The sequence below is a fragment of the Dromaius novaehollandiae genome, chromosome 3 (assembly GCF_036370855.1).
Source record: "Dromaius novaehollandiae isolate bDroNov1 chromosome 3, bDroNov1.hap1, whole genome shotgun sequence".
Lineage (NCBI taxonomy): Eukaryota > Metazoa > Chordata > Aves > Casuariiformes > Dromaiidae > Dromaius > Dromaius novaehollandiae.
This window is the reverse complement of record NC_088100.1, coordinates 90,320,898-90,327,397: the sequence shown is the minus strand read 5'-3', so window position 1 is coordinate 90,327,397 and position 6,500 is coordinate 90,320,898. Positions and strand designations below refer to the sequence as shown.

At 41.3% G+C, this 6,500-nt stretch overlaps 1 long non-coding RNA gene across 1 annotated transcript; it reads left to right on the top strand.

The window, feature by feature from the left end:
* Positions 1–46: 46 nt before the first annotated feature.
* LOC112984585 (uncharacterized) lies at positions 47–4,900 on the top strand. The gene is made up of 3 exons (XR_003259539.2): positions 47–300; positions 3,794–3,920; positions 4,181–4,900. It is a non-coding gene; the product is annotated as an uncharacterized LOC112984585 (long non-coding RNA).
* Positions 4,901–6,500: the final 1,600 nt, after the last annotated feature.

Sequence of the window (6,500 nt, the reverse complement as noted above, 5' to 3'; positions counted from 1 at the left end):
ACCTTAATTGGGCAACTGACTAAGTTGAAAAATAACTTAGCAAGGAAAAATTGGTTAATTTCCAGCTGGATCAGTATCCTGAGCCTGTTTTTCGCATAGCCCTATAATCATCTGTGCTGGTAAAACTGAAGTATAGTGCAGGGACAAGCAACTGTGAGAGGACTCTGCTTGAGAAAGGACTTCCACCAAAAATCTCCATCGAACCGCAGCCGAGTCCTCGGCTCCGCCTAGCCTGAACCTCTGCATAATGCAAGACAGTTACAACTGTAATTGCCTTATGTTAGGATCTCTTCCTTACAGGTAAGAGAGATTGGTGGGTTGCTCAGTTGCGGATGGCTTAAGTACTGCAGGCCTTGGTTTTGGTAAGGGATACAATCTTCCAAGATTTTTGTGGCTGTGACTAAGCTTTCTAACAGATCCTCAGGACCACACAGTTTGAAGGTCTCATTTCCAGTGTGTTACATATAGTTCTTACCCAGTATCTTGGAAACACTTTGTGAAAATTGTTTGGGTACATTTGCCTATTTCATGGGTTTTGTATTTGGAACAGGCATAATAAGGCTTTATATTCCTTGTGAAAAGGCAGGTGCAGTATTTTACAAATGGATATCCAAATACAAAGCTATTTCATGTTTATACCTGTGACTATAGTATATTATAACTTTCAGAAACTTTAAATGAAAAAGGTAGAGTTACTGAAAAAGCAATGAATCACTCGCACTGAACTTTAACACCCATTCAACATCTAATTAGTTGAATTAGAGCCACGTTGCAAGAGAGTCGATCAATTCTCTAGCTTTAGCTACCCCAATGGTTCTGAAATGTGATGAGGTTATCATTACTTCAGAGGAGACACTCAGTTAGCATTTTAATAAGTGCATTTCCCACCAGCATGTTAGCTGCAGACCATGAGCTATCATAAGTTAAAATATTATCTGCAAAATGCAGACTCCTGAGCCAGCAATATGTCCACATCTGAAAACTTCTCTGGTAGAGCACTCGTATTACTTTCGTACAGATCAAAAGAATTGCTATCAACCAGAGCTTTGTGATGTGCAGAATCAGAAGGTAATTAATGGGGCAGAATTTGAACTGAAGTAATGCCTTTGCAGAAGAAGCTCAAGATGAATTATTAAAATTCACTATTCAGATATGAATAAATGTTGAGAGGAAAGTACCTCCAGAACGTTTAAACTAGCCTTCAAATATAAACCAGATGACTGCTACCCTACTAGCTTCCTCCAAGTTAAGCAAATACATTTGATGTTTCACAGGAGCACTGTCAAGCCAAGGTTAGAGATTTCTGTAAAGTTTGAAGCACACCATATGAAAGGATATACACACATATGCAAAAGCATGGATTAGTTTTATTTTTTGACTATTTACACTACTGTCTTGGGAAGGGAAGAAGAGGCCCTCACATCTCTGAAATTGTATGGTCTGAGTTCTAATATCTTTGCCTTCCCAAAAAGTGGTATTTAGGCTGCTGGATCCCTCCTACTGCTATAGGGAGTAAGAAAATGGCTCAGGAGAAGACATCCCTCAGGGAGCCATAGGATTTTATGTTGGAAAACATCTTGTGATGCAGGCCAATTCTAACAGAAATTTAGAAGAGGCCAGGAACATATATCACCTTTAGAGCGCTGGTTTACCTGTCTTCGAGCAGCCTGGCTTTATTCTAGGGGAAGGATGTCACTCCCATAAGACATCTTGTACAAAAGCAATAAGCTTTGAATTCCACCCAGTGCATGCAAAGGTAACTCACCCCACTCCAGTCTGTCCTTCCCTCTCAGCTGATGCTGTTTCTCTCATCTCTCTCTTTTCAAGCACACTGATGGCCTTCCAGATTGAGTTCAGCGACTCACCCTTTGTTTCCTTGTCTTAAAATATTTTCTTATTTCTTATACTTTTCTGTACAGGCACTCTTGCCACATGATGACATAATCCAAAAGCACTTGAAAGCTTCTCTGCAAAATTTTCAAAACCTTCTCGCATACAGCAACCATAGACAAATTCACTTTTAAAAGTGAAAGTTTCAGAAAATCTGAATACATGAAAACAAAGATTTAGAACAAAAATGTCATGTGCCGTAAGGCAGAATGCAGTGACAGCTTTCATTCCTGTTGTAACAAACATTAGCTGCTGTGCCAGACCAACATCATTGGTTGGATTGCTGCAGCACTCTGCCTTCTTTTTCATGCTTAGTTTTGAGGTCTGGCAATACCCTCTTGTATGCAATATCGTTGCATAAATGTCCCCACCACAACTGTTTCAACCATACTCTTTCTCTGGGAGTTCATTTTCTAGCAGATATCAGTAAATCTTGGAGCTCTTGGAAAATGAAATGACCTAGCATTTCCCAAAGGTGATAATTATGAGAGAACACTATCACTCTCATCTTTGCTACAGTCCTACTTACTTTAACAGTTTGCTGCTTTTAACATTCAATCAGGTGCTATGAGAGGAAGACGGAGGCTAACTAAGCAATATGGAAATGTGATAGACCATCACACAGAAGGACTGGAAACCTAACAGTGGCAGGGAGCGACAGCCACTGTGTGAACATAGAGAGATCAGGGCCAAAGCTGACACATGTTTCTGTTGCTGTCAGTGGAATTACTCCAGCAAAGAAGGACTCTCTCTCATAGTTACAGAACTGGGAATCTCAAGAGACCTAGATATAGCGGAAATTGGGCTAGAAGTTTTCTGTGGAAATTTGAGCAAAAGGAAAAAAAAAAAAACAAGGTCATGCAGCCAGCAGGAAACTGTGCAGCCAGACAAGGACAGAGGTTATGACTTTTATCATGGTTTAGAAGGTAATAGGATTCTCTTAATTAACACAAAGGTATCATTATATTTTTAACTGGTTAATTAAGGTACTAACTTAATTATACCTTTGCTTATGCATCCCGCAGGTGTTAGTACTTCCTCAAATGTAAGGACCTGATCTTACACAGCTCCTGTTACCATTTCCATTCATAGAAATGGTGCAGTGTAGCTTCAGTATAGCTAGCCTTACAGCATCCCCGTAGAGGAGGGAATAAACTGTTCTAATTTTCATGTGTGAAATTGAATGTCAGCAAAATTACCTGCTGAGTTTTCAGAAGTTTTAGGTCTACAGATATGGGTTACTAACTTGGCCCTAAAACAATACCAACAAACTACTGCAGACCAGGTATTTGAAGCAAATACCCTGAATTTTAAATGACTGCTCTAACTCCTGATCCAGGGCTGCTTTTTGTAGTGTTTGTGTAATTACTTACAAATCTCATTAAGCCATGGTAAGGTAATAAACAGCTGATTTTTGGCCTTCCTTATTTTGTTCTGCTATACCCATTTCTTCTTGCTATGTGTCCTCTGTCCCCTCAATATCAGGGTCTACTGGGTATTTCATATCTTGTAAGCCAGCTTCCTGAGACTTCTAAGAGACAAACATGAGAAAAGAAATGAGGCCATGAAAATGAAGGAAGAGCCATCTCTCACTGCAAAATCAGCTTATGTTTTTGTCACAGCTCTGAGCAAAACCATTAATTTAGATCTACTCTATACACTGCTTTTGCCTCCTCTCCTCCCAGAAAATCCTCCGATTTTAGCACAGTAACCCCACACATGCTCAAGTGAAGTCCTAGCTTATACTGATCAAGTCCTCATGGGAAAAATCTACCAATCCCTGGAGAGGAGAAAGGACAACGACTCACGGACATGGTTCAGGAGAAAATCTAATTTTCCATGTTAAGCATCTTTATGAATTGTGCCTCACTCAGCTTAATGCATTTGTCCTTCACATTCACAGGCACAACATTTTAAAGAAGAAAAATGAAAGATAATAAATGAAAACAAATACGCAAGCTACTGGAACAGCTAATCTGTTTTCTCTCTCACTATAGATACGAGACTTAGAAGAAAACAACAAAACTAACGTGAGTTAATTTCCTTTCCATTCTCTTCCCATTAAAGATTGCAAAATGGTGAATTATAAAACAACAAATTCCACAGCAGACTAAAAATCACTTTTCATGCAGAGAATAATAAGTGTGTTGAATAGTTTACTGTTTTAAAAGATAGAGACATAACCCTGGAGGAAATATTTGAACTTAATGGTATGAGCAAAAGCAATTAAAATAAGTTTCTTACTCTTTTTTTTTCTTTTTTTTTTTTTTTTTTTTTTTTTACTTTGCAGTCATTTTAGGATGTCTGCTTGCCACAGTAGCTAGTAAGAAGTCAATGGGCCAGATCCAGAGCTGGTAAAAATCGACACAGAAGTTAGTACGATTACCCCAGGTTAAACTTCCTGGAGAGCCCATTCACCAGTAGAGGCTGGAGGCTGATTGCCTGGAGAGCAGCTCTGCAGAGAAGGACCTGGGAGTCCTGGTGGACAATAAGCTAAACATGAGCCAACAATGTGTCCGTGTGGCAAAGAAGGCCAATTGCATCCTGGGCTGCATTAGGAAGAGTATTGCCAGCAGGTCGAGGGAGGTGATCCTTCCCCTCTACTCAGCCCTGGTGAGGCCACATCTGGAGTGCTAGGTCCAGTTCTGGCTTCCCCAGTACAAGAGAGACATGGAGCTACTGGAGCAAGTCCACTGAAGGGCCACAAAGATGATTAAGGGACTGGAGCATCTCTCATATAAGGAAAGGTTGAGAAATCTGGGATTGTCCAGTCTGGAGAAGAAAAAGCTCAGGAGGGATCTGATCAATGTTCATAAATATCTGAAGGGGGTGTGTGGAGAAGATGGGGCCAGACTTTTCTCAGTGGTCCTCAGTGCCATGATGAGAGGCAATGGGCACAAACTGAAACACAGGAAATTCTGTCTGAACATGAGAAAACATTTTTTTTACTGTGATAGTGGCTATACACTGGAAATAAATGTTCAGAGAGGCTGTGGAGCCTCCATTCTTGGAGATATTCAAAACGTGTCTGGATGGTCCTGGGGAACCTGCTCTAGGTGACTAGGCTTGAGCAGGGAGGGTGGGTGATCTCCAGAGGTGCCTGCCTGCCAACCTCAACTATGCTGTGATTCTGAGATTCTCTGACCTGACCCAGCATTTGATACAAATGTCATATTTCCTTTTCTTTGCATATTTGGAAAAATTTTAGCTTTTCTTCCTGTGGAGTTCTCCTGATGTGCTCTTAGTTGTGCCAAATCTACTTCCTTCTGGGAGGAAGCCATGAGGTGTTTGGCCCAATGACTTGTTGAACACAACTGATTGACAAAAACCTGGGCACTTGCCTGGCCAGCAAGGACATATCATGCACAGAGAGGTGCCAGAGCTGAGCACTTACGTGTCCATGCAGAATTCCTGAATACTCCGGGCTGGACATAAGTGCCCCAGAGGCATTCCCTGGTATAGGTAACTTACTTAGCCAATGATACAGTAGAGAGGAACACAACCCCCAGGCAAGGCCATTTTAGACACAGGATGTTTAAATACAGATTGCACACTTTCCCCAAAGGGGTTCAGAGGGAGAGGCAGAGGACAGTAGCTCCTGAGCACTGCTCTGCCCTGGCCTCAGTGGCCTGAGCAGCGTTAGAGGACGAGGCGCCTGCTTCCCCCTCACTGGCTGCAGAGCAGTGACTGAGGCAGTTCTTGCTCAACTTTAACTTCCACTTGTACAGTACAAAACTTTGAGCATCCCAAACAACCTGAAAAGCATCTCAGAATTGTACAGGTAGCATTCCCCAGATCAGTCCTCTCCCCACCCCAAATCCCAGAGAAGCCCACTTTGTTCTGGCTTAAAACTCTTTCAGGTCCCTCTACCAGACACTCAGCTCCCACACTGAGATCTTAAAGGGCTTGTTTTTCCCTTCCAAGGTTTTCAACAGTTGGCCTATATAAATACATATTTGTATGGACTTCAGCCATTAACATGCAAGCCTCTACATGGGATATAGTGCAGTAGAGCCTTCAAAGAAAGAAGCAGCTATATTTTATCAGTGTGACTTTTGGAGAGTTACAGACTCCAGAAATTAGTGTTATAAACTTGTCAGCAGGTGATGCGTGGCTGCAGAATTATCCCAGCATTACCCGTTGTGTCCTTTGGATAAAACATTAAAGAAGGCTGGAATTTAACTATGCATGAGATGCACTAAAACTATGTGTTTAAATAACACCCATCCACTGTATTTCCCTATTTCATTTCAAGTCACTTTTTTCCAGTGTGGAAATTCATAACGGGCCCAACAAGTATTTTCTTCCTGAGTCTTTTCTTTAAATAGTTTTACTGCAAGTCTTCAGTGCTTTGAAGGAGTGCAGCTCTTTACATCCTTGTAACAGGACTGAAACATGGAAAGGGCAAATCTTTTATGCTTACATTGCACAAGACTGTTGACTACAAAATATGCAGGGTAGTGGAGAATACTGCCCTTCTGGGCTTAATTCAAATCTCGTGGCAGAGTGATTTCACTGTGACCTTCCTTACCATGCCACCTCAAAAAATCCATAATATTATGTTAGTACACCCAAGAGTATCTGAGCTGCATGTGCAACCCACTGAAACA